This window comes from Erythranthe guttata, chromosome 1, assembly GCF_056151865.1.
Source record: "Erythranthe guttata isolate IM_541 chromosome 1, IM_541, whole genome shotgun sequence".
Lineage (NCBI taxonomy): Eukaryota > Viridiplantae > Streptophyta > Magnoliopsida > Lamiales > Phrymaceae > Erythranthe > Erythranthe guttata.
Window position 1 is genome coordinate 7,996,994 of NC_142533.1, and position 6,460 is coordinate 8,003,453.

General features: G+C 32.2%; 1 long non-coding RNA gene across 1 annotated transcript; it reads left to right on the forward strand.

Annotated features, from left to right (window-relative positions):
• Positions 1 to 3,439: 3,439 nt before the first annotated feature.
• LOC148772760 (uncharacterized) lies at positions 3,440 to 5,060 on the forward strand. Its single transcript, XR_016032814.1, has 3 exons — positions 3,440 to 3,677; positions 3,748 to 3,795; positions 4,810 to 5,060. It is a non-coding gene; the product is annotated as an uncharacterized LOC148772760 (long non-coding RNA).
• Positions 5,061 to 6,460: the final 1,400 nt, after the last annotated feature.

Consider the following 6,460-nt stretch of genomic DNA (forward strand, 5'->3'; position numbering starts at 1 on the left):
TATAAAAGCAACAAGTCTCTACACCATAAGCACGAAATTTTACACCACAAAACGCAAGGAACGAAGATTAACGGAGACTCAAGCATAGTTTTTCTTATTTAGTTTATTTATTTTATTTTCTTTATCATAAGAATCACGAGTAGCTAAGTCTTTATTTTCTAGGATTTTATTTGGAACCCTATGTGGGATTTATGAACCCAATTCTATGATTTTATGCAAGTTTTAATTCCGGATTATTTCTTCTACTTGTTTTATTAAGTGCATGAACTTGATCAACTTATGTGCTTTTATGTTATTATTAATTGCATGAATCGGAAGATCGGATTAATAATTAGAACTGTGGTAGAAGAGCCTTTGTGGTATTAACATAGGAATATAGTTAATCTCTTAGGTAGCCATTATTGAGATTTGTGCTTAAGGCTGTGTTCTAGAATTAATTGCGTAGGAATACAGTAATTGAATCTAGAGTATTAGAATCGTAATACACGCGGAAGCGGGTTATGATTAATTTAGCATCTCAGGTTAATAATCCGGGTTAATTGCTTGCATAATTGAAGGAATTGGGGGAATAATAATCACATAGGGGGGAAGAATAAAATTCTAGGCTTGTTTACTCTGATAAATCTTCGTGCTTAATTTGTTTCTTGCTTTTGTCTTTTTAATTGCTTTAGTTTAATTTAGTTTATTAATCATCTTTCGACTGTGTAGGGTGGGCTTGATAACAATTGGTAGAATTTAGCGTCTAGGATTAGATAATTAAATATTCTCTGTGGGATCGATACTTGGACTTAAAAATCCACTTTATTACTTGTACGATACGTGCACTTGCGTGTAGGTTTTCGGCCAACAGTAACGGCAGCAAGTGATTGAGTTCAGTAGTTCCTCATATAAAATTACTGACTCTAGAGATATAGTAATATGGAGAAGACAAAATTGTTTCAAGCACCGACAGAACCGGAAACGCCCCTTCTTTTAAAGAGAGGAGGACGGGTTATTCACATTTCATTTGAAGCTGAGAGGCGAATTGAAAGCTAAGTTGTGGGAATTCTAAAGATTCCCTGGGGGAAAATAGAGCTGTCTCCTACATTACCCATAATATGTGGAAGTATCGACGTAATTTCATAGAGTCATTCGGTCTGAATGCTACATGAAGAACATAAGCCAGATGACGGAACGGGAAGACCTAGGATGTAGAAGATCATACCATGAGTGATTCGGCAGATTTGGATTCATATAGATATCCACCCATGTGGTACTTCATTGTACGATATATATAAGATCCATCTGTATAGATATCATCATCTACATCCAGAAAGCCGTATGCTTTGGAAGAAGCTTGTACAGTTTGGGAAGGGGTTTTTATTGATCAAAAAGAGGAATCTACTTCAACCGATATGCCCTTAGGCACGACCATACGTAACATAGAAATCACACTTGGAAAGGGTGGACAATTAGTTAGAGCAGCGGGTGTTGTAGCGAAACTGATTGCAAAAGAGGGGAAATCGGCCACATTAAAATTACCTGCTGGGGAGGTCCGTTTGATATCCAAAAATGCTCAGCAACAGTCGAACAAGTGGGGAATGTTGGGGCGAACCAGAAAAGTTTGGGTAGAGCCGGATCCTAGCCAAAAAATAGATAAAAAAATTTGACTGCTACTTAGTATCGGCAATAGGTCTGATGAAAAAGTATCTAAAAATATCAAATTTAGATATTTGTACCCTGTCGAAGTAAGGAACCATGGCATATATGTTTGGAATAGATTCCATTTTGAGAGAGTTGACAAAACACTATCTCGTTGACAGGTTCTATACATCTGCCCTTTCTCAACGCATTTCTTTAGACAAAGACTCCGTTTTTTCCTCTTTTCAGATGGTAAATATTTATCAGAACATGGAGTGTGAATCAAACCCATGTTTGAATTGAGATACTGATGCAAACTCTTCCCTTCTGAATCAGATAGATTCATATATGAAAGAGGTTGGCAATAAGTTCTTTCAAAATTGACTATTTGTCCCTCTGTTAGAGGTGTTCCAGAAATGTCTGCAATCGAGTAAATAGTTCTACGAACGAATGGATCGTATCGACTTGAAAAATGGAAAGATTTGTACAAGTTATACGTTTCGTCACCACTTTGTAGAAAATCATTAGGTATGAATATGTTAGATACCTGTGACTTGATTGGTGAAATAGTATCTCTTCCCCCAAAAGCATGTTTTTTTTTACCGACGCACAAAGAAAATATTTGGTTGCGAATGAATAAGATATTGAGGAATTGTACATACCTAAAATCATAATTATTGTGTCTAGCATTCCCTCACGCTTGACGCCAATGAGGTTTTTTATTTGAGAACATATTCAATTATTATTTTTAAATAATTAATAAAACAAATAAATAAATAAAATTCGAAAAAAAAAATTAAAAATTATGTTTTTTCAGATTTTTTTTGTTTCGAAAAATATTTTATTTTTTTGAAAAAAATAAAAAGTAAGTTTTCCGGAAAAAAATTCTAAAGATATAAAAAAATTATAAAATATATTTCTTTTCAAAAAAAATATTATTTTTTTTGAAAAAAATATTATTTTTCTTCGAAAAAACGATATATTTTTGAAACTGAAGAAATTGAAATATAATATTTTTTTCCGTAAAGCATAAAAAAAAATTGATTTTTTTTTTCGAAAAATAAAATAAATATCAGAAAAACTTTTAAGAAAAAGAAATTTTTAAAAAAAATCGAAATGTTATTAAAAAAATCGAAAAAAAAAATTGAAAAAAAAAATTGGAAATAATTTTTTTTTCCGGAAAAAATCGAAAAATAAAAAGAATATCGGAAAAACTGATGCGGACAAAAAAAATTGAAATAAATAAAAAATAAGGAAACATAAATATTAAAAAGAAGAAAAAAAAAACTATGTACAATAAGGAAGGATAATTAGGTCATTTTCACGTAATTGGGTTGATGTTAAAGAAATCAAACATCAAACACTATTAAATAATGGGGAGATAAAAAATTCAAAATTTGACAACAAACATCTTATAAAATAATAAGCAATTATTTTATAGGGAGAATTAATCGTGGCAATCAAACGAGGCCTAAGTCTCATATTCTAATTGTGTTTAGAATTTTGTACCTTACCTTGATGGCTACACATAAGACTATTTCAAAACTTCGTTTAGGCCTGGCCTGGTTGCCAAGATAAGATTAATCAACATATGATTAAATAATCTAATGAAACTCAATGTATTATTGGACCTTAGATGTTCAATAAAAAAAAAGGGGCTTTAAGATATGCATCCCTAGTGGGAAAACTTATTAGATGATACACCCAAGCCTATAAAAACATTAGTCTGACATCCTTTTGTAAAATAGTGCCTATAGTACCCTTACGGTCACATTAACGCCGTTTGTTTTTTAATTTTGGAAAAATTAAATTAAATCCCACCAATCTCGCCATTAGTTATCTAGATTCTATTTTCCCAAATCCCACATTAACCGTATCATAATCTAACCCACTATCCCCCACTTCGCCCCCTCTTCGGCATATTAGGTTTTTTTTTTTTTTTCTTTCGTTCTCATCTGCAAATTGACGGCGAGCAACATCATAGAATCCAAAAAATAAAACACAAATTGTCGGCGCCATTAACGTTTACGGATGTCTACATCAATAAACCAGATCAAGTGAGTTTTGATTTTTGTTGATGTTGTTTTGAAATTTTTTTATGGGGAATTTACAAAGTCGAATGAACAGGGGAGATGCGTATGAAGCCGCAGCAGGTCATAACTACACTAGACCCTGGTACGATTCAAAGCATATATATTTTTTGTTTGCTGTTTTATAATTATACGGGTATCTATGGATTCCACCGAAGAAATTTATGGATTCGACCGATTGAAAATATGCGCGTAAATATTTTCGTGACAAAAAATTACAATCCGTTATTGGTTAATCGCAGTCTGTATTCTGCTATGTTTCATGACTCATGAGTGTCGTCATATATTGTGTTGAGGTTTAGATTTGTGTGATTGTAGATAGTTGATGTAAAAAGCCTGTATATTTCTATGATTTAACTGTAAAAACGTAGCTTGATTTCAATGGTAGTCTATGAAATGATATGTGTTTCTATAGTATTCTATAAATTAAATAGCAATTGAAGAAATGTCATTAAAGTTATGTGCAAGAGTGATTCCCTCATGTTGTACTGCCTTTTCTGATGTTTAATTAATATTTGCTATTATGTGATGTCTATGTAATTGATAGGATGGCCAATCTTAAGTTTGTTGCTAATGAATCGTGTATTTGACTTCTATATAAATTTGTAACTATAAATTGATGATGTATTTCTATGGGTGTCTATGATTGGGTACTGTGTTGTCTCCCCTAGTTTCTATAGCAGTATGTGAGTTGATTTGGTACTACAGTAGTCTATGGCGTGACAACAGGATAAATTTTGGTACAGTTATTTTGTTGTGATGTTATTTTTTTATTTTTTATTTTTTGCAGATTTATGTTATAAACCTATGAAACAGATGTTATTATGTGATTCTCTGTTTAATTGATAGTCTGACCTAAGTGGCATATTTAAAGATTATTGCTAATGAATTGTGTGTGTTTAACTACATGTATAATAAATGTAGTACTGTGGTATACTATGGATACTGTGATGTTCTATGGTTTTCTGTCAATTGCAATATTCCCAATTTCTTAATATAAATATACTGACCCTACAATTACATGGGATAAATACTTTTTAATCTTCACCCAAACATGTAACTTTGATCATAACTAAAATATGGTTTGTTATATTCGCAGGAGAAGCCATGAATATTGCGCGAAAAACGAGAAATAAAGGTGTGCGCAGAAATGAGAAAGGACATATAGAACACCTTCTGAATTACAAAATCAATTAGCCATAGAGTAGTCTCATTTATTTTGTCTATTGTAGGCAAACGAAAACATTTGTAGAAGTTAGTTTTTCCGCTCTATTTTGTAGTTGTGTTGAAATATTCAAAACAAGTTGTTGTTTATTGACACAATATCTTATCTATATATGCCTTTTGGAAGTTAGCTTTGTTGATTTTGTATACTTTTGTTTATTTGGGCATTGGAATACCATACATAATTGTGCAAATGTAGGTATTGAAATAAGACAATGGCGAATACCGTGGTACTCACCATACTATAGTCTTCTTTGGCATACTGTGGATTACTACATTACTGTTAGATGAGCTCATTAAATGACAGTGCACCAAAACAGACTGTATTGTATCGTTCTAATGTGTGGCCATTGATGCAATGCTGTGATGATTAAGATTTTAATAATAACTAAACAGTGTAAATAGATTATCTGTAAAAACCATAAACATGCATCATATTTTTCACAAAAAACAAAACAATTTACAAACAAGAAAGAACAGACAAACTTGAGGAAGAATAAATCGTGCAAGGTGTTGAAAAAAAACTATTGAAAAAATAAATTTAAAAGGAAAACTAAGTTAAAATAAGTTAACACATAAAAGTAAAACAAAACATACCCCGCCAAAAAAAGTTACAATACCGAGAATGAAACAGTTCTGCCGACCCATAAACCCATAAAATTCAGTTTGATACATTTGTAGAGTTTTGTTCGTTCGGTGTTTGGAATAGTATGCGTAAGGTTGACTAACCAATTGGGGATAATTGTGTACAGATGGTATTGAATGTAAAAATATGGCCGCATATAATATTGTAACATATTGCAGTATAGATCACTACACAAACTTTAGATATGCGGACTTAGTGATAAAGTGACCAACACTGGCTGGATTGCATTGTTTCTATCTTATGGTAATTGTTGCATTGCTGTCATTATTGTGATCCAAGTATTAACCCTACAATGCAATGAGATTCTATGTAAAAATCATAAACATATATGATATTTTCCGGAAAATGTTTTGTCTGTGTGCAAATGTACTGTATAGCAAACTCAATTATGGAATTGCTCAAACATAAATCCTTAAAAGTAAAATTAAAACAGAAATATAATTTAAATCAAATGAATCCCTGAAAAGTACGAAAACAGTGCAAACAAAAACATAAATCCATGAAAGAAAAAACAAATATTCGTCACAAAAAAAAATTCCAATAATGAAATGACACAGCGCTGCCCAAAACATAAATCCATGAAAAGAAACAAAAGAAAATACTAAGTCCTTAGATCAATGCAAACTTGAAACATCTAAACAAAAATTCAAACACAAAACTACTGAATAGCCCTTGTGCGTGTCTTTTTGTTGTGGGTTCCAACCTGGTTGCAGCGGCTACACCTCATCCTCCTCGCTACGCTCTCACCCCTAGAAGCAATTATTTTCTTCTTTGGTCTACAAGTTTCGGCTGGAACTCAGGTGGACCAATGACAACCAACGACGGATGCGCAATAGGCCTAGCAAATGGAAAACCATATTGTGTACGTACAACTCATTCT